This window comes from Thamnophis sirtalis, unplaced genomic scaffold (assembly GCF_051295495.1).
Source record: "Thamnophis sirtalis isolate CommonGarterSnake01/CBP01778 unplaced genomic scaffold, rThaSir2_p1.2 scaffold_7, whole genome shotgun sequence".
Taxonomy (NCBI): Eukaryota; Metazoa; Chordata; class Lepidosauria; order Squamata; family Natricidae; genus Thamnophis; species Thamnophis sirtalis.
Window position 1 is genome coordinate 46,457,493 of NW_028261387.1, and position 26,714 is coordinate 46,484,206.

The following is a 26,714-nucleotide window of genomic DNA, read 5'->3' on the forward strand; positions in this document are numbered from 1 at the left end:
TCAAAATAGTAAAATTATTCAATTTAATTCAATGCCAAGAATTATTTCAGTTTTTTTCTGATTAGCAGATTATTCTGCTAGACAAAAAAAGGAGCAATGTGAAGAAGGTGAAGTGGAGAAAGATGCCCAAATATTCTTTCTCTCAGCCATGCAAATCTTAAAAAAAAATATTGGTGAATTTCTTATTGTTATTTCTTATTCCTTAAAAACAACTCTTATTCTCTATATAGAGAAAATTTAACTTGGCTTTTCTGACAATAGTTATTATAAGCAATACTGAGCATTACCTCAGTATTTTTAAATGATCAAACTATATATGATAGGCTCAATTTGAGGTACATAGTACAAGATGTCTATCTAAATCTGGGAATCACAAATTCTGATAATTTGTCATGATCAGATGTGAGAATTTGTTTTCTTACAAGGTCAAAGTAAAACAATTTCATGTCATATTCTCACCCAAACAGCTAACAGATGGAAACCAGACTTCCTGCCCAAAATGGAGAATTTAGGGCCAGTCTGTCCATAGGTAACACAGGATAAAGAGGAAGAAAATGTGAATATTAAGTCTACTATATGGGATTTGCTTTTGATAAACCCACAATCGTTGTGTTTCATTATGATTTATTAGGTCTACTGAAATAAAAGATATTTAACAAACATTTTGGATCCTTTTTTAAATACAATTTTTATTTATTTTTGAACAAAGACAAACAAACATTAAAAAAAACATCTTTCATTACAAATTTTAGAAAGTGTTTCAGTTGGTTACATTATTTCCATGCATCTCTTCCATAGTCATCACCTGCTTTTCATATCAAATCGCATATTTTAAATTCACCTATATTCATGTATATCACGATTATTATGTCTCAACCTTAATTTGACTGTAATTGTTTTTACATCCTTTTATATATAATATTCAAAATCTATTAAATCATCCTAAAATCATCCAATCACAATACATCTTTATAACATATTCTAGATAAGGCTTTTAAACCTCCTCTCATATTCTCCATGTGTTGTTTATATAAAATTTCATATTATCAAACTAATATATCTATATGTATTGTTATCATTATTAATCATTATTTAACTATAGCTATTGTCACTTCATTTTATATATACTACTAGTAAACTAAATTTAGCTTAGTTTTTATTATACATTTTCATTGCATCAACCTGTATTTTTCCAGTAATAGTATGGTCTTATATCTCTTGCCATTTGTAGCAATAATGTTCTAGTTACTTTCTTAATAAATCTTGTATAAACTCTTTGCAACATGTTGTTCCTTTCGTATCTCATAAAAGCTTGAAACTCAGCACCTGTTCTTTCCATCAGCTTAACTTTGGTTATTGCTAGTGCTTCTGTCAAGATTTCTCTCCTTATCTCCGTCAATTTTTCTCTATTTTCTTCTTCTGTGCTTTGAATTCTGGGGTAGAGTTCCAATCCATCCATCTCCCCTTTCCATATTTCACTCTTGCCATTACCAACCACACTCACTTTGTTGTCAGTATCACCAGTTTTCTTATCTCTTTGCTCATTTTTTCCCTCCATCTTTTGAACTCTGTCCTCCACTTTCTTCATTTGATAAACATCCTCAGTTTCTCCATCAAATTTTTCTGTTTAGTATTCCATATTCTCCAATATCTTTTCAATTCTCTCTGTCACAACTAATAGATTTTGCATTTCAAACATAATCATTTGCAATGTTACAGTTTCTTTTTCCTGCTGAGCCATATTTCAATTTTGCAGACACTGCCACTATAGGGTTCAAGGCTATTTTAATAAACTTCAAACAGGTTCATTTATTATCTTTCAAGTCAAAATGTTGTCTTCCCTCCAGTAGCTAGTGATAGAACTCCCGAAAGGCACCTGTATAAACAACTTGTGCTCTTCCTGCTATCACTGTCAGTAAACAAACTGAAAGAACCTTGAATTTCAAGTGATGAAAGAGAAAGAAGAAAAACAATGTATCCAGCCTCCAGCCTCTAAGTGGCAGTGTAACTGCTTTTCCTCCTGTTATTACAACCCTCTTTATAATCGTTCTTATTATCTTCTTTATATTCCAAGCTTAAGAAAGAAAGAAAAACCTTAAATGGAGATCAAAAACAATCCAATTGATCCAATCAAGCATTATAAAAAAAAGGAGAATTTTAATCCATAGGTGTAAGCAAAAGTGAAAAAAGAAGAAAGCATTAATTCATTCAGTTTAAAAAATAGGGAGCCTTTGCAAAAGTTCCATCCGTGGGGAAAAAAATTAGAAACAGGATAACACACTAAGTTTAATGTAGATTAATTTCGCTGCTTAAAGTCTTCTGTCTTCAATTTTAATTTAACTTAATTTTTTTTGGGGGGGAGTCTCTTTTTCTAATAATAAAATTTCCTCACCAATTCGACACACTTTCTCTTTCTGCTTTCTTCCCGTTCTGGAGCTATCCCAATTTCAGCAGCTTCATTAGCTGTGTTTCTATCGCTGGAAAAAAAGGCTGTTCCTGGATCTTTCAGAGACTTTGCAGTGTCCCTGAGATCAGCAGGAGGTGCCCTTCTCAATCACCATCTCTATGGGATGGTTTAGGTCTGAATGGACCATCCAGAGGCAGAAATTCGACTGCAATCTCAGAGCACCAAGATCGCATGTCGTGACGTCGTGACGTCAGCTCTCCTCCCCACATTTTGGATCCTTGAGTGCCTGGTAATTGTTTCTAGTCTATCCTGTCAGAGGAACTTTGAGATTGTTGGATAGTGTGGGGCATTTGCAGGATTGAAGCCATTTGCTAAGCATGGAAACTTGGAAAAGTGTCTTATAGGAACAGCAGAAATATGTGGTAGGGCATGCTCTTCCAGCTGGTATGTTAGAGAAACATCACCAGATGGCTGACTGATTTTTGTCAGGCGTACATCCTAGACTCGAATAGGCTACTGAGTCCCTTAATTCAGGGGTCCCCAACCCCCGGTCCATGGCGCAGTATAGGGCCATGGCCTGTTTGGAACCAGGCTATGCAAGTGGGCAAAGCTCCATTTGTGCAAGCAGTGGGCACATGAACAAAACCATCCCCTCTCCCCACCACCACTGCCAGTCCAGGGAGCCAGAAAGAGTGGGACCACTGCCTTAATGGGTCTCTCCAGTACGCAAAGAAAAGAGGGAGCAGTTGTTCACCTTTTCAATGAAAAGCGGTTCTTTCATTTGATCGTGATCTCCACTTTTTTCATTCTTCTCATTGGACATTCTCCTAGTTACAGAGTGGACTTCCTATTCCTTATTGTAAAAGACTCATTAGCAATAGCAATAGCACTTAAGACTTATATACCGCTTCATAGTGCCTTTACAGCCCTCTCTAAGCGGCTTATAGAGTCAGCATATTGCCCCCAACAATCTGAGTGTGTTTAGTTTGAACAAGAAACTCCAGGGCAATGAACTCTTTGTCAGATGTAGGAATAGAGGAAAGGTCATGTAAAGACATGTGCAGCACACTGCCATGATCTCAGTGGCTGGTTACCTCTTAACCTATGAGCTCACCTAATTAACAAGAACAGGAAGTACCAGGAACAATGAGTTATGTGAGATTCTACCCTGGGTGGGATGCTCTTAGAGATTGACAAGGAGAATAAGCCAATTATAATGCTGTTGCTATATGCTCATTGCTTTGCTTGTAAAAACTGTATAAAAAGAATAAACCTTCCGAAGGAGGGAGGTATTTTGGAATGAACCCTGTGATGTCTGGACTCTGAATCCATCAGTCAGGACAATATCACAAAGTTCTAGAGCAGTTCTAGAATGAGGAAAAACAACTTTTCAGATCTTAGGTAATAACTGATTGACACAAACTACCTAGATAACTTCAATAATATAGTAATAGTATATTAAAATAAGACAGAGCATAGGAGTGAGATTTAGCAAGATTTAAGCATAGTACGAAAAGAATTTTGCAGAAAAAATCTTTTCTGATGAAGGTCAAGAGGGATGACTTTCATCTATGACATTTGTGTTCTAACCATTTCCAGCTAATGGCTTCGATCTGGCTTTATTTTAATTGTATTATTATTACTATCCTTCCAAGTTAGGAATTGGTTTTATTGTGTTAAAATGAGTCCCAGTTTTACATGTATTACATTCTATGATTTGTTTTCAATCCCAGCTTACATGTTTTGGGAGTTGTATGCCGTCCAGAGTTAAATAATTGGAGCAGCCTATAAGCATACTAACTAACAAAATAAACCATAGCTCTTTTGTTATTCAATCATTTCAAATGTGTTTGCTTTTATAGCTCTGATGGTTGGATTGCTTTTATAATTTTTTTTCTCTGATCTGATTTTTCTAATCACCATTTGATTTTTTTCCCCCTGAATCCTTTAGAATTTTTCATGCTGTGAAATTGATGGACTTTTTTTATAACCACAGGATGCCTTCGGATGATGTAAAATATCTTAGGCATTGTAAAAAAAATAAAATGGTGACTGCCAAAGGCAGCTGCTTTCACTAGAGAAGCATAAGCCCCATTCTGCCCCAGAATCTGTGATGAATAGGTATGAATGAGACAACAAAAAACTCCAAATAATAGCATTTGTTTCTTAACAAATGAAGACTGAAGCAAATGATTTTCATTCGGTTCAGGTTTGCATTCATTACGAAAAAAATTTGCATCCCTATCAGCAATTGCTTCTTGTTTTATTATGCAAAAATAATGGAGAACAAAATAAAATGCCATTCTGCAGCAAAAACAAATAACCCCAAAACAGTTTTTTTTTGCTCAGGTTTTCTAATTGCCAGCATCTTCCCTAATCTTACAAATTTCACAGGAGTTGTGAAATCATTTTAAAACAAATTGTAAAAAGATTCTGATCTATTTAGTTTTACTTCTACAGGAAAGAGAGCCCATTATTTGAAGTAATAAAACATATTAATACAATATTCAGATTAGATGAAGAAATATTTAGAATATTTCCAGATTATCTTCAAATTCTTCAGATTAGCTACAAAGCTGTTTGGCATGGCAGAGCCCAAGTTGCTTTGAACCATTTCCATTATGTACTTCAAAGGTCAAGTCATTCTTTTAAATAAAATCCCAGAACAGATCATAAAGAAGTGGATGTATTTAGTGCGCATTTTTTTCTGTCTCCCCAAGATTGATGTGGACAGGATGCAGTACTTATTTGTAATTGTGGGCATCTCTTTCTTTTAACAATAGTAACCTTACCATACTCTTCCTGCCAGCTGATGTTTATTAAATCATGATCCATCTCTATATCTAGCCAAAAAACCCATTCTAGATTAAAAAACGGGAACATTGCAAGCCAAAAAAAGACTGGTGGCTTTTGTTGCTGGCATCACAGTTTATTCACAGTGCCACAACATCAACCATGTAGTATGATTGGTTATATTTTCATGACAATGAAATCTACCTTAAGGAATCATAACAGGAGAACACAAATAAAAAAGATGTTTGCCCTCACAGAGACAAGGAAGGAATAGCATTAAGGAAGCTGACCATTTCTTTTTCAAATAGAGACGTGAATATTGTATTCATTTACATGTTGCTTTTTTGTCCAGTATACTCAATATGGTTTAGAGTCTAAAATCATCCTAGTGCAGAAATATCCCTGGTGTTATCCTGTTTTGGACATGGATTCTTTTAGCCCGGAATTGGTAGATTTGCCTCTAGAGGGCTGTGCTTGGTTCCAAAGGCTGCTGAGCTGTAACAGCGGCCATTAGTCACCAAGGGACATCACTCAGTCCAGTTAATTTGGCCAGGGAAACGTGCTCGTAAAGCTTCGCTACATTTCTTTTAAGCTGGAGAAATCAATTCTCAGCAGTTTGGATAGAATACAAGAGGCCCACATATAAAGGTCGTGGGTTGGGAGGGAGAGAACGTGAGAAATTGCCAGGTTTTGTTACAGGATTAAAAGCATCTTATTAAGGATCCTATTTTCCTTGTTGATAGGAGAGTATGGGACTGTCTGGTAGGAAGAAACATAGCTATAATGTTAGGTAAAATGGCTTCTGTTCTTACCCCAATGGGTGAGAATTGTACATGTTACTGGAAGATTTTGTCTGCAACCCTGATGCCCAAAAATATTTCAAAATAAATCTTTCTCCATATAGAAGACTTGGAAGTTCACAACTATAGAGAGAGAAACAGTGGGGTAGTTAATGCTACTTTCCTGGCTCATTTTGATTCTTTCATTTCCTTTACGCCTTTAATTCTAAATTGCAGGAGCAACATCTAGAGAGCCACTTATGTTGCACCAGATGTAAGGGAAAGCTCCCCCTCATCCCCTTGCTTTCCCTTGATTAAAACATTAGAATTCTTTAATCTCTCTGAATTGAGTTTCTTCCTTAAAAGCTGCCTGTTCTCTTTGATACACCAAAGCAGTTCTTGTCACGCTGCCAAAGGAGGCCGGGAGGAGTGTCACACAGCTCAAACTTTTACAAGCTGAGTGAGCCGGAAAACAAGCAAAGGCACACAGACATAGACAGAGAGAAAAAGAGAGAAAGGGAGACGGAGAGTGAGAAAGCGAGAGAGAGAGAAATCTTATTTTTAATTTTTGTTTTTGTGACATTTGGCTATGAATGTATTTCTTTTCATCTTACTTTTTTTTGTCTAACTTGACAAACCTTTGTGAAACTTGGAAGAGAGGAGAAAATGACGTCACTGCAATCTGGGGGTGCCTTTTGCGCTGCCTGTCAGATCCAAAAGAAAAGAACAGAGCAATAAAACAACGGCTGTCTCTGTCTCCTTCGTTAAACATGGCACTAATTGGATGTTAATTTCTCTTTGCTCTTCTCGCTGTTTGATTGTGAGAACTCGGTTCTCCTCCACCCACCCCCAGCAAGACTCTTGCCAATAGCAGGGAGTCCATACTGTATGTTCCCTCCCAACCGTGGGCTCAAAACAATTCAGAAGCCGGGCAGTATTAAAAATGCAGAAAGGGGAGGGGAGGGAGGGATTGGATTTGAGAGTTTCACGAAGCTCAACATTTTCCATTCATTGTGCTGTACAGAGTTCGGAGTATCTCCCCCCCACCCCCCACCCCCATGTTCTGTCCAGTCTCCTTGGCAGCATGGAAAAAAAGAATTAACCCAACCACTACCCAACCCATGTGTGAAACAGCATGTAGGAGAACTAGTGCAGACAAGAAGCTGTTGCTGTCTTTTTCACCCGGGTCACCCTTAAGGGGTGTTTGTGCTTCTTAGCTTGAATTCTAGAAGGTCCTGAGTGCATCTGATTGATTCCTAATGTACATGCATGCACGGCCATGCATACAGCGGTGCAGGGGGAAAAGGTAAGTTAAGTACAGGGTAGAGGAAGAGCAGGGTGAAATATACCAAGGGAGATTGTGGGTGGGTGGAGAAGAAGAAGAAGGGGAGGGGAAGAAGCAGGAGGGGGTGGAGGGTAGAAATGTGGGAGTAAAGTCCTACCTGGGATCAGTGCCAACTTCCTGCACAGGGCTGCAGACCCACAGCTTTGAGCAACCCACCAGAGGCGACTTTTCTCTCTTGTCACGATTCCAAGAGGCAAGGAAGGCAACAGGAACAGGTACAACAGATGCAAAGCAGCCTTGTTTGCCAGGGTGTTGGTGGGTAAACCCTCTTCTCTCCCCACCCTTCATTCCCTCTCCAATCCTTATTGCAGACAGCTGTATTTTTAAATGATCCTTCCAAACAGGGTCGACGAAAAAGACTTTTTCCTTTAATTTTTTTAAAAAATGATTTTATTGTGTGGCTTTGGAGGGGCGAAGGAGCTTTTTATTCTCTTGCAAACATCTCCTGTCCATTAGGATTAACATGCAGGAGATGTGACTGTCACTTTGCTTATTGACAGTTGCCTGTACAGGGATGGGAAATGGCTTTGTTCCGTGCTGCCTGGGAAGCAGTGCCAACTCTGACTTGGCAGCTAAGCCAGAGTGGGCAGGGAGAATGCGGGGAGAGCGAGAGCGTGCGAGAGAGAGAGAGAGAGAGACAGAGACAGAGAAAAAAGAGAGAACGACTGCTGAGGCTTCCAAAGTGGAAATGGCTGTAGGCCCATTTCTGAACGAGCAGCTATTCACTGCCCCTTTCTCTCGTTCGCTTGCTCGCTTTCTTTTTTTAATTTCTTTTCTTTCTCTCTCTCTCTCCCTCCCTCTCTCTCTCTCTCTCTCTCTCTCAGGCTGGCACAGAAAAAAAAAAGGAAAATGGGAGCTGGAGGCAGGGTGTCCTCTTCTGGCATATCCCGGTAGTTTTGCTTTGATTTGTTTTTAAACCATCCTCATCTCTATTTATGCCTCTTAACTCCATTTTTGCCGCCGACAAAAGAAACATTTCGCAAAACGAAACTGCTTCTTGTATAACATAAGAGGGTTGTTTTGTGTTTGTTTCCTTTTTGTTTCATTTTGTCTTTCATCTTCTTTGGCTGTGGTTTAAAGGAGCTTGCCGCCTCCAAAATCTCAAGTTAGGAAAGTAGAAGTCAACATTTATTTTATGTACATACCTTGGGCTGCTAACACAGAGAGAAGAGAGAATGAGTTGCTTGTTTTAACTGTCATGGGTTGAAAGAATAAGGTATTGGTTGAGAATTGCCCTTTGGAAATGGTTCTCAATAGAGACTGAGAAACTTTAGAGATATTTGCTTGGGAAGGGGGGTTCCATAGATTACCCCCCCCCCCAGTTTACTAATAAAGGGAGACTATTTGAAGGGTATACTCAAGTGGAGTTCCAAGTGGAGGAATTTGTGCCAGCTTCTCTTTATGCCAGCCTCTTGTCGGCCTTGGCGTCTCATTCGGATGAAGCCTGGCATGCAGGCACCGCCCATTTCTTGGCACTGAACTGCTCTGAGAAGGAAAAGGGAACGCATGGGGGGGGAGCTGTTTCACTGAAACTGGCCTTTCTTGAAAAAAGAAACCATTCCTGATGATTGTCCAGATCATCGAAGTTAAAGCCAGCGGCTACTGAGCAGCAAAATCTTTCTCCTTCCCGGCACATCTCTTTCTGGTACGAAATCAAATGTGGTTCTTTTGAAAATATTTTAAAATGCCATTTTATTTGTCCAAGAGCTTTGGCACTTGCTACTCCTACATCCTTTCTTCCGTCCTCCATTCTTCTCGCTTTTTGTGTTAAAACATTCCATTTATTTCAACCAACCCAACTTGTTGGTGGGCTTTATTATTTATTATTTCTCCTGACTGTTAACCAGGATTTCCTTTTGATTTTTCAAAATATTTTGATTCTGGGTAATGGAAGCTAAGTTTTATTTTATTTTTTGGATTTTTGCCACCCTACGCAGGAGAAAGAAAATTGTTGAATCATATCAGACTTGCAATTCAACATGGCAGCCCCTGCTAAGATTGTCTAGTTTTGCAAGGCTGAAAAGCATTACAAGAAATGCCCATTTCTGGGGACATAAATTTTGATAGAGCTAACAAAAGGATAAAGAAATAATTAGCTCTTTGGAGGACTGATTGGGGGAATTTTATACGCTGTCTTCAAGAAGAGGGAGAATTCGGCCATGTTATCCTCATCTCAGTATTTTGTAAGTGTTAACTATTTGCAATCTGTTCTGTACCTATCATTTAAATGATGATTTGTTACTTGTTCAAATTTTCTTTTTGTTTCGCTGACACAATTTTGGGTTTCACCAAATAATTTGGGGTATTAGGTTATATTGTGATATTCTTCAAGATTTGTTACGTGAAATCATGATTTGTTTTTTATTGAGGGAAATCTATAGAAGATGTTTTTCAGAAACAAGGAAGGTGGGTGAATTTTTCAAAATACCCACTTTGCTTAATTTTTCCTTTCTCACTCAAGACCCTTTCCCAATTGCCGCTAATATAAACTTTGATGGACTACTCTACAGCAAACTATATGCCATTTGCCATGCAAGGTTGGAATGGAATTTAGTGACTTTGATTTGTGTTAATAAATCTGGCCTCTTTATGTCAAGCTTAATTTAGGCCTCTATTGTCCAAAACAACAGAATTTGTTTCTCTGAAAATAAAATAAAAATCCCATCAATAAGCAATTGAATTTTTGTAAACATTGTGCTGTTAACAAAACTTTTTTTCTGCTAAGAATTTTTCAGGACAATAAACAGAAAGACACTAAAAGCACGTGTTGAGTGTAGAGCTTCAACAACTGCTTTTGCAAACTGTGAAGCAAGGAATATTTAATTAATTCTTTCTAGATTCCCTGTTTCCCATTGTAATAGTAATATTGAGGACAGACTTTGGTTCTAGTTTCCCTCATTCTTAGGAAGGCTTGCTTTAGTTGGGGGGAAAATCCTTTCTTTGCAAATGCAGAATCTCTCTTTTTTTTGTCCGCAATTTTGCCAATTATTTATTTGCTAGAAAGCCCATTGTTTCTTAGATGACATCTTTATAAACTTAAGAGTAAAAAGTACTTCTCAGTTCTTGATGTTTTGCGAGGTGGTCTTTCACTTGAGTAATTACTCTTTTCATTTCATATTATTGTGCATTTACTATAATCCACCATTTTGTATCACACTTTCCTTGTCCTTCTCACTACTTCAAGTGAGTCTGAACTCTGCCTATTCTAATATAAATTTCAACATTTTGTTATCAAGTAGGCGGGAGGTAAAATGTGATATTTCAGATAATGTCTTGATGAATTGTTGACGTCCCTCATTACACACATATCTACCCCTGTGCTTAATTACTCAGACTTTCTGTAAGGCCCAAATCAGATTTAAATGAAAGTGTTAAAATTCTCCTGAGATCACGATTAGGAAATTTGTGTGGGTGCACATAAAATTGCATGATGACTTTTACAGAAAAATTAATATATCCAGCAAGAAGCAAAGGCGACAGTTCAAATGCTCAGAATCTTTTTAAAAATTTTCAGTTTAAACGTCTGTACTCCATGAATCCATGCTTTTTTTATTATTGTCCACTGAATGTATTCAGTAGTACTATATACATCCCTGAAATAATCCTTTCATCTTTGGGGTAACATGTATTAATTACTCAAAAACATACTTTGCTATTTACTATTTAAGAAAATAGTCAAAAATCTATTATCAAGTTGCCTGAGAAATGCGAGGAAGATGCCAGAAAGAACAAGGTGGTTGCATTGATGGGCTACCAACACCATTTTGAATTAGGCCAAGCTCAGGTTGAGAATAAAATGAATATTTTTAACAAGAAGCATTGTCATTTTAGTGCTTTTTTTCACATTGTTGCACCATCCCCAATAGTCCGCTATAGACATGTGGTTTATTTGCTAGCTTTAACAGCATAATTGCTGTTAATTTGACATAACCTGCAATTTAAAATTTAAAAATGTGGTCTTCATTGAGGAAACAGAAATCTGGTTTCCCACTGTTTCCAAATATATTAGAGTAATTTAGAATATGGTGGTTTTCCTCCTATATTCCTTTCTGATGTAAAGTTCTTCCTTGATATTTTTTCATTTCTGAATACACTGAATTACTTAAAAAATTTCAGCAGTATATTTTTTGGTTTATTTCCCTTTTTTGAACTTTTAGCTAAATATTATTTAGCCTTTGATCCTCTGTCACTTTTAACTTTTCTTTTTTCTTTTGAAGTACTTATTATTCTTTTTATAAATAGAGTTTCATGGAAGAAGGAATTTTATGGAAGCAGGAAATAATATTTGAATGTATACTTCCAGAAGCACATCACTGGAACAATTTCAATGGTGAATGCACTATTGAAGATCTGCCATTGTAAAAAAAATGGTTACAAGAACCAGCAATGTAACTTCTAGACTGGGAAATTATTTCTAAATTAAACACTAATTGGCTGAAGAGGGAATGATGGCAGTCATAACATTATACACAATACTCCCGTTTCTTGGGATATGCGAGAAACCACTTGTTTAAGCAACCCTCAACATAATTTGTCTAGCTACCAAGTCTGGTCTCAAAACTAGCTTATTTGATATTAATGGCTTAAGATCAAACAAGCTTAGTTGAAGAATACATCACTAGTATAGTCTTTCATAAAATGATGCTGTAGCAATTTAATAATGATGAACTTTGGAGAGTTTTTGTCCCATTGAGTTTATATTAAACATTTTCAAGAGATAGAATTCTTCATATAGACTTATTCAGAATTTATTCAGACTTTCAATGTGAATTTCTAGAATTTTCCCCAACTTTGGCTCCCCGGCATAAATTAGAACACAATTCTTTTTACTCTCGATGAAAGGTTGGATGCAATATTTACTACCATTGTGTAAAGTACAGGTTTGTGAGTATATTTCTATTGGCTAGATTATGTATCCATCTTCGTCTATGAGAAATTACATCCAATATTCCTGATTCCTCCCCCCCCTCCATTTCTAAACCTCACTTGAATTTAAACAATGTCTGTCAACTTCAGTGAATTTTGTTGCTTTTTTTAAACTAAATTTTATATTGTTTTTTAAAGCATCCAATAGCTTATGTACCCTCCCGCTACAGCACTGAAATGTCATGATTTCTATTGGGATCTTATCAAATATTAACAAAATGTAATGAGATTCAAATTCAACATTCTTGTTAAATGTGATTACTTCTGAGAAGTATCTTGAAGAAATGCTGAAATATCACTTTGTAACTTTCACTCTATAGGAATTGGGAACACTTCTAGAGACTCTATGAGTTCAATGATGTGTATATGTATTGATAACCTCAGGGTAAAATGATAATCGATGTAACTTTATCTCTCTAAAATGACAGACTAAGCGAACAGTGGTTCTGTTCTTTGACAACGAGATTTTGGTTACCAGTTTTAAGTAGAAACCTCTTTTTTTTCTGTTTTAATCATTCATTCACTCTATGGATAGCATCAAAATGTGTAACTTGGTCATTAGTGCAGCCCTACCTCAAAAGTAGTGGTTTTACCTAACGGGGAACTCAAATATTCACTTTAATGATCATTTTTAATTTGTTTAATCATCAATGTGATAAAAATAGGTACACTGTGTTTTCTTTGGATCAACAAATTACAAGTATGAGAATCACAAAGTGAATCATGAATATTTAATATGTTAACATTTGTTTTTAAAAATTATTCTGACATGTTAAGTTCAAAGTGCACATTTCTCTACACCACAGAATGGACAATTCAAACATGTATATTAAAATGTTTAATATAGCAAATAGATAATGGTTTTCTCACAAACACTTCCAGTATTCATGATACACATTAAAAAAGGTGCCTTGATTGCACATTCATGGTCACATTTGACTTTTTGATCTTCCACCAGTAGACTTCCCTTCACACTTGCCTCCTTGTGGAACAACTTGCCTCCAGAAGTTGTGAATGCTTCAACACTGGAAGTTTTAAAGAAAAGGTTGGATAACCATTTGTCTGAAGTGGTTTAGGGTTTCCTGCCTAACCAGGGGGTTGGACTAGAAGGCCTCCAAGTCCCTTCCAACTCTGTTATTCTATTCTATTCTATTCTATTCTAGATTATATACCACTCCCCCCTCCCATATCCCCTGCTTCCTCTGTGCCCATTTTTAAATCTCATATTACTGTATTTTCCTTGTTTATTTCTGTTTTTTTCTGTTGCAAGTCGCTCTACAGCAAGGGAGGTGGCAAATAAATTTAACAAATAAATAAATTTTAATGCTTAGAATTTGAAATCCTTTCTTAATAAGCTGTTTATATTAAAATACATTTTAATTCTTGTATTCTGAACAGATTTCAGTTAGTTGATCACCTCCACATTTAACTTATCATTGTGATGAGGAATAAGATAATAATATATTACAGTGATTTGATTTCTATTACTGGATGTCAGTATTTATATTACATTCCAGTTTGCTTAGGCTAAGAATACTTCATATATAATTTTCTTTAATCTGTTTTTTAAAAAATTGTTTGGGAAACCTTTGATAATGCAACAGAAGACTCTTTTTCTCTCCTTCCTACTGTATCTGCTGTTTGTGCTCAAAATCTGTCCTGACAGATTGGAAAACTTTTCAGTCTGTGGAAACAGCATATAGTAGCTGAATCATGCAATCAAACTATACCTGATTCATTTGTTTATTTATTTGTCAAATTTAATATTTTAATTTTACTTGTTTGCCCTGCCAGGTCATTGTTTTTCCTTTTTTGCCTCTGTGGCATGATCTGGTAATGCACTGACTACGAAAGTTGAATTGCTAAATGCTATAAGACACCATACCCAGACTGTAAAGTTATAGTAATTAGGATTGGGCAGGCTTCAAAAACTGTTCAGAAGAGGGGCTTTAGATCTCACACAAGAGTGAGGTCCATACTTCTGCTACTCATTAAGGGAGCCAGGACTTTTCAGGCTTCTGAAAAAATATGCCATTGTTTTAAGGGGTTGTTTAATTTAAATAAATGTATTCTTAAAGCAGAGATATATTTTGCTTTCAAGCTGACATAGAAACCCCCCAAAAGCCTCAGCTCCATTAGTAAATAGCAGCATGATGGTACCCTCAAGCAAGTCCTAAACACTTCTAAATTGTTCTAGAAGCACACAAACCCTTAATAAGAAATAATTATCTAACCCTGCATTATAAACTCAATTCATTATGGAATAGAGTAGTTTGTGATTTCTCCTTTTTATACATGAACTTTCTCTTTATGTTGTAGATAGATAGATGGTAAACAGACAGTTTTTATGTACTCTGATGTTTCGACTTACAAATTTATCCATGGAAATCATTTCTTTAAACCAGTTCCTCTGTTTCCACAAAGTATAGACTCCTCTATAGGAGAAGTTAGACTTTCAGCTATATTTCCCTCTATATCTATTCGTTAAGAGTCTTGATAACTCTTAAAGCAACATTTCCCAAATCAATGTCCTCCACAGGACTTAATGTTAAAACTCCTGACATTCCAACCCAGCCAATAATCATGTTGGCTTAGAATTCAAGCAGTCCCAACACATCTGGAGTTCATCGAATTGAAAAAGGAGCTCTGAAAGACACTATGGAGTCTACAGTATAACCTAATTGGACTCATGATTAATGTCTCTAATGTATCTAGTGTTGCCACTGGAATAAGATATGAATAAGATATTCATTTCAGATTTTTTAAAGGTATACTGTATAGCACTTCTAAAACTTGCAAAGATGGAATAGACATATATTCTCTATTTGTGGAAATTCATGTTCTAATACAAGAGTCTAAGACCAGTTCTATATGTCCCTTGGTTAGCAAAGCAAAGTCTAAATCTCAAAAGATAAAATGTATTGTTTAGGTGACTTAATTCCAAGTTTGGGGCTAGAAGCATGCCACTTTCTTAATATTAAGAATTCATGGCAATCCATATCTTCCAGCCTATATTCTCTCCTACCCCTATATTGACTTATGGAGGTTTCTGAGCTAGGCTGGATGTTTCTTGGTCAGGTGATGGGAATGCAAGTCAGCTATGCAATACCTACAGCTGGAGTGCTAGTGAGAAAACTCGTGGGGCCTGGCAATGCTGCTCTCAGTCAGTTTTCCCTAAATTTTATTACCTACATAACACTACAAATATATTTAGCCTATATACTATCAGTAGGTCCAATCAGAAAGAGTAATCTTAATAGGATGTTTCAAACAGACTTTTACACTGGAAAAAACTGGAAGGAGCTAATTTTAGAGTGATCTCAGGAATCTTTTACCTTCCTTTTCAAGAGAATGGCATTAGGAATATTGTGATCTCAGAACCAGAGCACCTATTTTGCTTAAAATTCACAAGTTTCATAAATAGCTTGCTACAGATAATCCCATTTGAACACTTAATTCATTGCCCACAGCTCATAGGTTTGACACATGCAACATAAAATGGGCTCATCAGCATGTTCTGCTAATCCAGGGGTGTCAAACTCATGGCCCATGGACCGGATGTGTAACATTCTGGCCACGCCCACCCTAGGTTTAGATGGGAGGAAATCACAATACATCATGTGACGATGCTGTGAAAACCCGAATTTAACATCCCTGTGCTAATCTGTGGTGCAAAGATCCTTCATTGTTTTTCAGACCATGTCCACATCATTTACTCTCCATCTCAGTAGCTGTCTGAAAGTCAGTATATTCTAGCATGAAAGTACTATTTTACTTCTAATCACAGCAGAAAGCCTCTCATGTGGACATTCTAGGATGAATGGAAAATGTTCCTTGTATTAGTGATAGCTGATTCCAGTTGGCATAGAAGATCTGTATGAAACTTGTCTGGCTTCTGGGCTCTGTGCCTCTATGGCTATTTGTTTTGTGGTTGAAAGAGATTGTTAGATTACCATCCAGTTGGCATGTTCTGAGATGAGACATTTTAGTTGAGTTCACAATATTGCGAAGTACTACTACATTAAGTCACATATAAAGGGTCAGTTGAATTGAACTTGGGAAGGGTGCTTCAAAATTCTTTATTATTTCTTTTTTGTGCTGTGAAGAAAATCTAGCGGCCTTCAATTATTAAGATGCTAAATTTTTATAATGTGATCTGCTGATTATGCCTATTGATCAAGTTTTGGCTTCAGAAGCAGATTTTAGTAAACTGTGATAATTGAATAGCAGCTATTTGAATAGCAGCAATGCTTGTAACATTAGGTCATTGACCTATATCTCACTAAGCAAGATGTGGGGCACTTCTAGACAAAGATGCAGTACCAGTTTGGGAATGAAATTATCTTCATAACGATCCAATTATATTTTGACTGGAGGCTAGCCATTTCAAGAAATGTCAATATTTTTTTTCTTTCTTGAATAGAAAATGGCTGTAAAAGCAGCAAACATGGGGACACCTGGAATATTCATAAAATAGGCTGTAGAATAGAGGAGAGGATATCTGAAGGTACTGGTCACAAATGTAGAGGAGGCATTTAGTGAAGATCCAACTATTTGTGTTGCTTTCCCCCTTTTGATCATCTTGGCTTTTATTCTTTTCTCAATGGCAAAGAGAAAACAGGATAAAAGGGTAACCCATCCTTCCACTTACAGAAGTATGTTCATCTTCCATTCTAGATCAGAAAGCCAAAACACCACTGATCCACTCCAAATATAAAATGGATGCTGAAGGGCTGACGATGGGATCAGCTTGAAATAAGCTCCCATAGCAGCCATTTTCTTTGTGACTGGCATGCTCTCAAAATGTCAAATGTTCCTACTGGTTCAAAAAGGTAGCACTTAAGATCTGGCACACACATTAGAATTACCGAGTAATTTCACTCAGCTATTAATCACTGCTCCAGTATGGAAAGCAGACAAGTAGGAAAGACTCCTCTGATCTTACCTTCAACACAAAAAACAGCTGGCTTTCTCTTTGTAAGTATGTTGTAGAAGAAGTCTTCTAGAATCTATAGTCTCCATAATTGCTTTAAATATTGAAATATTATTACAGCCTCCTACTAAGGCAGGGTCAATAGTGTTTGACATGACCAGGTGGTTTCCATTACTTCTGCCTTTTCCCATTGGGAAATTTTCCACAATTTATATGTTTATGAGCTGAGTCATGCTTCTACTTTGTGCCAGCAGGCAGTTCTAGGAAAGATGCATTTCTCCTTTACATCGGCCAAATAAAAGCATAAAGCCTCAGAATCTGATCTTTCTCAAGCTTAACTCTTTGGTCCTGGTTGCATGGAGGCAAGATGTTTTCTGGAACATTGGTTATTCTTTTCTAACCAACATTCTCAAAAGTTCCCCCATCTCTCTTGCTTATTTCCTGCTTCCCTTTTTCATGGCAAGCAAGATGGCTGCTGTCTGGTTAGGAGAGGGAAACAAAGAAGCTGGGATGTAACTATCCAGTCATATTTGAGCCTAGCCTTTTTGACTCTGTATGCAGCATCCTCAACAAAACAGAGTTGGGCCAGGATAAAACCTGAATTGGAGCCAAACCCCTGGGGGGTCATTTTGACATCACTGGGCATTGCAAATAGACTGGGATGCCAAAATAAGTAATTACTTTTTCTTGATGCAATACAGTGAGGATTGTGGGGCTGTGCCTCAAATCAGTTGGGAAGATTGTTCATAGCATCACAGGAAATGGTCTTATTATCCATTTCCTGGATGCCTGAAATCAGTTATTATTTGATTAAATGCCAGAACTGTAAATAATTGTATATCATTGACCAATGTGATTATGATAAGACATGCTGTAGGGCACTGCTTAAACAAGTGGTTTTTAAAAAAAAACTTGGCAACTTTAAGATGTGTAGACGTCAATTAACTAGGGAATTATGGGAGTTATCTCATTTCTTTTTTTAAAAAAAATCTATCTTTGCATGCTTTTTTTCCTTCAAAGGTGTTCACCTCATGATAAATTACATGTTTAAGAGAAGCACTGTTGTGACTGATTGGATAACACTGTTTCAGAGTTGCTTGTAGTGAGGATAGAGTTAGCACTGCAAGATAATTGCTCTTATGTGCCCCTGACACTTAATAACTATAGGAGACACCACATGGATAAACCATATCATTCAGCAGAAAAGATTTGAATATGCAGTTGCATCAGTTACTCCAAGAAATACATCTCTATTCAATAGCATAACAAAGGAAAGAAAACAATCCTTACTCTTTCTGAGCACATGTTGTAAAGACAGTAAACTTTAAGGCATTTAGTAACTTAACATCAGTAGCAGTGGTAAAGGTGTCTGGGTCTGTATACCTATAAATGTACTTTTTTCCTCTGGATCATCAAAAATATGGCATTTTTATCAGGAGTGGGATTTAGCTGGTTCGAACCAGTTCGGGCGAACCAGTAGCTCTGACGATCAGCTGGGAGCGAATCGGATTGCTCTGACGATCAGGTTGGCCTGCCCGCCCACCCCTGCACTTTACTTACCTATATCCTCTCAGTTGATTTGTGCAGCAGAGCTGATTGCCACGCCTCAGCTGTGTTACTCCCCAGAAGTAATATGGAAGGTAAGTTTTGCTAAAACTGTGCATGTATGCAGAGCACACATCAGGCATGGGCACATGCAAAGCACAATCACCGAACTGGTTGTAAAACCCGCAGGATCCCATCACTGATTTTATGCCATGTTTTATACATAATAGGAATATAAAATATACATATTTTTCCCAACCAACATTTTATATAGAGAGAAATAATTGTACACAATAAATAGGAACTGGAATTTGGGAAAATGTAATAGAAACAAGAAGTGATTTTTCCAGAATAAAAGAATTATGTGCTGCAGATAAGAATGTATTTAACAGGAAATTCTGTTGCTTCAAGCTATTCATTTTCAGTTGAATAAGTTCAGTACAAAGTATAGTTCTTAAGAGTTACTGTTTGAGCAATTTTCTTTCTGACTGTACTGATCTCTGTTGGATTCTTTAAACAGCAAAATGTTTCATCATGAATATAGCATAAGACTTTAGTGTACTGAAGCTTTATAGGTATCATGACCGGCTTTCCGCAAGATATTTTAGTCAGTAAAATAAATACTTCACTGGCATAGAATTAATTTGCAATTACAATTTGTGTTATGATTACATTTATAAATAGTTTATACACGATTATTGGATAATTAGTAAAACAAAAAGATGATACAGGAACATGAAAGTTATATGTGTGCATTTGTAATTATAATGAAAGTTTTAAATATTTCAAAATAGTCAAAGCTATGCTTATCTGTATATCTCATTCCTATTATTCAGGGAATAAACCCTTGGTGAACTAACCCGACTAGCTGTATATGGTATTACACCATCAGTCAGTACATAAACAACTCATTTATCACTTACTAGAACTGTTGCTCAGAATTCCTGATTTTGATTATAGTTGAAGCAAAGAGGGGGGGAAGGAGAGAGAGAGAGAGAACTCAGTTTTAGAGTGTATTATAAGACATATCAGACCTCTGAATATTCACTTTGGCTGGTTAAAAAGGTAGGTCTTTTCCCTCAAACAGTGTTGACAGCTGTGGTTGGCCTTAAGTCCACTCCACATCCAGTACAGTAGTCACTTGTTGCAGACTTCCAGAAAGTCTTATCTCTAAGAAAGGGTTACTTTGCAGAGACACTGCATTTTCCCACTCTGCCAAATTTTGTTACTGAGAAAGTGCAATTAATTCCCACAAGGATCCATTCATTTCTCTTACAATTGCCATGTGGAATGTGATCGCTGAAAGTGCCATAAACTGCATAAGATTATTTGTAATTTAGAAAACTAGTTCCATTTAGGTTCTACTTCATCTCTTGATCCAACATTTTTAAAAGAACAAGGGAGCGATTCTGGCAAGATGGATGCGGAGTCATATTCAGTCAAGGAAGTTAAATATACCTATTTAAAAATACAGAGCAATGATCTGTTTTCTTTCCAAGCATTTAAGAACAGTAAAAAAAAAAGTCATAACTAGAATGTGCGCTGATACTAAACTAAATTTCACCAGAGATGCTGCCAAAAGAGATTTTTTTTAAAAAGCCAAGCTGGCAGTCATGATCATGTGCCTAAAGCTCCACCCCTTTTTACATCCAAATATGTACAAATAGGGCCAATCTATGTAGTTTTGGCCACCATCTTCTCCTTTTTGACCTTCCCTTTTGTAGATGCCTCCATCCTTCTCTCAGGCCCACATGCTAAATCAAGGGGAGAAAAATGAAAAATACCTTTCCCCTTTGAAATGCCATCTGCAATGGCTTTGGCTTTATGTTTGTTTTTCATTCAGGTATAGTGGTGGGATTCACTTACCTTCCCTACTGGTTCACAAATGTGAGCGCATGCATGCACAGTGCTTGCACATTACATTGGGATGGGTGGGTGGATCCTCCTGCAGCCATCGCTACCAGTTGGACTGAACCAGAGAGAACAGCTGAATATGACCTCTGGTCAGGTAGCCGCCATGTGCTACCTTTCTGCCTTTCCAGAGACATGGTGACTGGATATTGTTTTTATGTGCATGTTATGTATCACAGTGTGATTTTAACAGAATGATTGTTAGCTGCTTAGAATGAGAGCAGGAAGTGGATATAAACAATAAAGTGTAGGGAGTCCAAGTAGTATTTCTATAATTTCACTTTTCACTCTTGAAAGCAACCCCTAAAAACTATAATTCAATTCCTTCAAAAGAACACATATACAAAAAAGCATTTGATTATGCTTTTGCTGCTGGCTGCAGACTTTAAAAAAATATTTTCGGAGCAGGCTAATCGAACAAATATTCAGCATGCAGCAATCTATGCTGTTTCTGAAAGTCTCAATCATTTCAAAACACTTTTGCTGCTGCTCTTGCTGCTTTCATCGGAAAAGATTACCTGAACCAAACATCAAATTGCTGCACCGTTTCTATCGTAAATCTTAAATGACAAAATGGCTGACTGTCAGCCATTTTGTAAGAATATAGGCAACGAAATTAATCCTGAGCTTTTGTTTCAGGTTGTTTCCAAGTTTGGCTATCACACTGAAGGACTGACATGATTTTAAGGGAGACTGGCACCACTTTTTTTATCTGCCTCCGATAATTTTGGCAGCTCTACTCTGGACTGTGCTTGTACAAAAGCTGAAAGCATCATCTACTTATAAAGCAGCTATTTGGTTTCTTGTTTTTATAATCTGTCAGACTCTCTTGATAAGATAGAGCAGCACCTGAAGCTATAAATGCTTCTGCAAAAATTTGGGTTTTCAGGCAAGCTTAGCATTAGCAATTGTTTGTGTTTGTTTGCATACAAGATGCTGTTTTGGCCACATTTGGATTGGTTTGGTTTTGCCAATGCTAGCATTTTAAGACAGCCAGTCAGAGATGTTGGTCATGGACAGTAGCACTTTGATATTGTAGGAAGTTATCACCCAGCCCTCTCCCAGAAAAATGAAATATCCTAGGAAATATTGAAAAGGCAGAATATTTCTCTGGATGTGAAAAGAAAGAAACATGTTTTAAAAGACAGAATAGCTGCCTGTAGCTTCCTGCCTATCCCTACTTTGTCAATGAGCCATTAAGAAGACCAAGCTAATCCACTTTACATAATAAAGACTTCTCCACTTCAGCTGCAGGGGGATGGGATTAAGGAACTTTACCCAACTCACCACATGGCATCTAAGAACTCAACCACACCTGGATTCAAAACACAGCCTAGAGAGTTGCCTCTGCATGGCCCCATGGGAGTCTGACAACCAATCAGAATACATTTCTTACACAGGAACAGGAAACAGAGAGGTGGGACTGAACAGGTTATAAAAAGCCTAGCAAGCCCCTTCCTCAACCCTTCTCTTCTTCTCCACCAACATTGAAGCATGTGATCACCTTTTCTGTTCAGGACACAAGCCATGTGATCCTCTCCACAATAAACCATCTTTCCAAGCAGCCTCCATGTCTCTAGTGTCTTTTTCCCCACTTGGAGCCGAACCCAGAAGGACATTTCTTTCATCAATATAAAGCCACAGGAAAACATAGATGTGACCTCTCTTTTCTTAGAAATGTGCATGAAATAAGAATTCAGAGCATTTGATATTTGCCACAAGGGATTTTTTTTTATTATCTACATACGATGACTTGGGAACCTTCCAGTCATTAAAAATCCTAAGTGTCCCCCCTCCACAATATATTGTAGCACTTGCACTGTTTAACTGTGTACAAATAAAATCCCAGTTCCATATTTTTCATCAGCACCCATTCTGAAGATTTGAATAGGTATTTCCTCTAAAATTATGTAGAAACAATGCTGCTTCCTTTTATGAAATTTCAGGCGGTGTGGGAACATAACTATTTTTATAGGAGATTAAAGTTTTCCATGTATGTATGTATGTATGTATGTATGTATGTATGTATGTTATTTTCCCCTGCTTTAATTAGATACCTTTCTTATATTTGTTTGTGGAGGTTCTTCCCCTTGCAATCAGTACCTTTCCTCCCCACTGCCCAACAACTAAACAATCAAAAACGCTAAGGCACCTAGTTTTGTTTCTTGTTTGGGGGCAATTAAACAAAACAAATAGCTTTTTTGTAGACTTTAAGTAGATACATTTTTCTGCTCAGTTGCAGTGTAACACCCATTGAGAATCTTTTATGTTTAAATATTCTTTAATGCTTGTTTCAATTAAATCTTTAAAACAAGCTCTTCTAGCCCTACATGAACTGTTGGGTACAATTTCAAAATGAGTGAACATGCTTTTGATTTCTACTGCTGTATCCAAGGAATGAGAATGCAGAGGAACAGAAGTATTTAGCATCAATTTTATTTAATATTTACAAATCTATCATACCTTGTGAACTATTGGGGTTCCATTATTATGAAAGAACCAGTCATGAAATCTAGTGTATACTACTGATAAACGGGATATGCTCCTATGTGACTTCCGTGTTCTCCTAGGTGTTCTGTTCTCAACAGCAGCTATTTTCTATTGTGCTTACACGTTCTCTATTAAAGCAGGGGCCTTATTGTTATAATAAAAATAGAAACATGGTTTCCTGGATCAAATTAAGTCACTGTGGTAGTTTAATTCCATGTCTGCACTTATTATATCCAGCACTGCCCTTGGGAATTCTGTGTGTGCATGTGTTTAGTAAGCTCTCACCTGAAAATAACAGAATAGAATGAGTAACTTGTTGCTAATCTTGGTAAATATTGCTAATATTTAAAATCAAGGTGGAATACGGCCTTTAAAAATGAAAATGTGTGCATCAAATAGTAAATGAGAAAGAGCACTTATGTAGCCATTACTGAAAGCAGACTTACATTGAAACTGGATTATGAAACTCTTGTTGACTTTCATATGGTACAGACTTTTTTTCATCAATACAATACTTTGAACTTCTTTGTTTGTGCTTCCCTGCACCACCAGAAGATACAGGAGTATAGCATTTACCCTTGTTGCAATTTCTTTGTAATAACATCTGAGAATTTCAAATACTTAGAAATCTGAATTACTATACAGATAAAAGTGCCCAGCATGGAGATAAATAATAGAAATATGTTTCCACATCAGATCTTCAGATAGGCACTATTTAAATCCTGTTAGCTTATACAGCTCCAAAATTTTGACTTGGTCATATCATAGAATTAATGCCAGGTCTGTATTCTTTTAAATCTTAAAAAAAACCTTCTTTTGGTGTGGTATGTGTTTGTGTGTGTGTGTGTGTGTGCATAGACAGATTATAAGATAGAAAGTTATATACATCCATACAGTATGTGTATGTGTTTGTCAAGAAGCACTAACATTAAACATTTCACACTCAACATTCATTTGTTAGTGCCATCTGCCTCTTGTCTTCTACAAGTAGATGTTCTTCAGATGTTTTAACTTCAGCTCTCATAAGCTTTAAGTAGAATAGTAACATTAAAATTTTAGCTCAGGGGCTAAGTGAAAAGCTTAATTCAACAATTTGAAAAAATGAATGGAGTAAATTAGTTTTTCTGATCAAGTTTGAGGCAAATTCTGACTTAAGGTTACATGTTTTCTGTTGATTGGTATGGGTTACCCACAGATACTTACAACATTTATTATATCTTACACACATAGATTTATATCATGCATTTCTTCCAAAGACTCATGATAGCAAGGGAATCTTGCTGCATTTTTATGTGAAGTGGGTTAGTTGTGGAAAAAGTCACATGGTGACTTTCTATGGCTGAGGCTGGATTTGTACTTGGTTCCTCCAAGCTCCAATATTGCACTACAACAATATACTTTTAATAGAATGGAATAATCTTTGCAAGGATAATAAATGATTCCAATTTTGGAGAAATAAGTGCAAAGATTTTAGAGCATGTTAAATCACAGAAAAGAACAGAAAGAAAAAAGAATTTGTAATGTTATGGTTTGGCCAGATATAAATTGTACTCTAGCATACCTGCCCACTTTTGTGAAAAAGAATTGTGTACAAATTAGTGGTTTTGTAAATGAGTTTGTAAATCATCTACGTAAACAAATTTTAAAGAAATTAAGGTAAAAACCCTTCAGAATGCCTTAAGATTATGAAAAGGGACTTAGAGCTTAATTTTTTAAATATACATAATGAAATGTAGATATAATTAAATATATATACATATACCTGCAAACATAAAGTTATAGGGTTGGCTCATGCCTATAATGGAGAGGAGGGGAATGTTTATAGAATCAGATGACATTTGCAGTCAAAGAATAGCATTAATATTTCCCTGCTAGATACTGTTGATTAAATCAAAAGATGTAAAACAAAATCCACTGTCAAACTAAGCTGAAATACCACTATCTGACATGATTGCCTGAAATATTTATGTTGCATTAGAAATTTTGGTTGCGGTAAAAATCTAATCTTTTCTGGTGGAAAACTGTATTTAAAAATTATTGATTAGATAAAGTTGTCTAGAAAAATAGAAAAAAGTTATGTATAAATTTTTTAAAACTTATATGGGGTTAATTGTGTTACATCTTTTATAAAACACTTACCATTACTTACATCTTTAAAAAAACTTTATTGTAAAAAGACGATATACAGCTTCAAATTTTTCAGGATGCTTTTATTATTTTAATTTGACAAAATAAGAGCCCTAATTGAAAGCACTGAATTGATGAAGGTTTTCTTTGGGGTTTGAAGGGTTTTTTTTTTCAGCTTCCTGCTGAAAACTGGCAGGAAGTTACTACTTTTCAACAGTTTATAACTGAACCTAGGAACACAAGCTTGATTAAACTGTAATAACAATACTTTTAAAAAGGAATGTGGAGGCAAGTTGACATTATAGAATATACCATATATAATTTAATCACTTAATAATTTAACCGCAGGAGACCACTTAAGAAAGATGTCATTTTTAGAAATGGAACTGCATATGGGACAGGGGGAGAGGGCAGAGGAGAAGAAAGAGTATCAGAAAGAAAAGTTAGCCAGATGCCAAAATGTCAAATTCATGTAGTGAATCAGTGCTACATAATGGCAGAACTTAACTTTAATCCTGGTGGATATAAGTATAAGGGCTAGGGCTAGGGCTATTTAGGTGTGTTCTTCAGAAATCATTCTCTATCCCTCACTCTCTAATTAGGATTATTTTACTGTTTTATTTTTACATTTTGAGCTGCCATAGGAATGCACTTGAATGAAAATATTTTCATTGAAAAATAAGCAAAGATGAGAACAATAGTGGAAAAATACCATTTTAATGCCTAACTTTCTTACAAGTCACAGTTTTAAATTTGTTTCATCCTGGTTGTTACATTGTAGGAACCTAAACAAACATAAATATTTGTTTTCATTCCCCCCCCTCCGTGTTTCATTGTTCTAGAAAGGGAAAATTGTTTTGTCTGCAGTTCTGCTCCTTTCTCCAGTAGCCTGTTCAAAGGGTGTTCTTAAAGCATAAACCTATTAAACAAATAATTTTTGCATATTAAATTTTTAATTTATGTATGTTTCTCTTAATTATTGCCCAATATACAGAAAGAGAGAGAGAATGGATTCTACTGGATGCAGAAATGATGGCAGAAGGTAAGCCAAGAAAGTTACTTTCCTTCCAGTTCTGCTCCTTTCTCCAGTAGCCCCTTCAAAGGTTGTTCTTAAAGCAGAAGATCCCATGCACTAAAAAAGAGCTATGAGATAAGACAGCAATAAAACCTGTTTTTTCCTATTCTCAGAACACCTCATGTTTAGATCTAGGCCTGAGAATGCTCTCTTGTCTATACACTATTTTTCATTTATTATTAATTTTATATCTGTGTCCCATGTAATGGCAATTGAGTTACTATAGGTACTATTGAACATTAGATAATGACTTTGTCCATCATCTAAAATCTCTGTATTATTCAAACTAAGTTTATAATTCAGCTTTTAAAAATGGACGGATCTAAGCTATTAAACATAATGTATTATACAATTATTCAATTTTCCCTCCCTTAATAGATATT

The 26,714-nt window shown here is 36.3% G+C and overlaps 1 long non-coding RNA gene across 1 annotated transcript in view; it reads left to right on the plus strand.

The window, feature by feature from the left end:
- The first annotated feature begins 8,691 nt into the window (after positions 1-8,691).
- The window catches only part of LOC148044635 (uncharacterized), a 28,454-nt gene continuing 10,431 nt past the window's right edge, over positions 8,692-26,714 (plus strand). The window contains exons 1-2 of the long non-coding RNA XR_015697306.1: positions 8,692-8,969; positions 26,251-26,298. This is a non-coding gene — a long non-coding RNA (uncharacterized LOC148044635). The remainder of the gene's footprint in view (positions 8,970-26,250; positions 26,299-26,714) is intronic.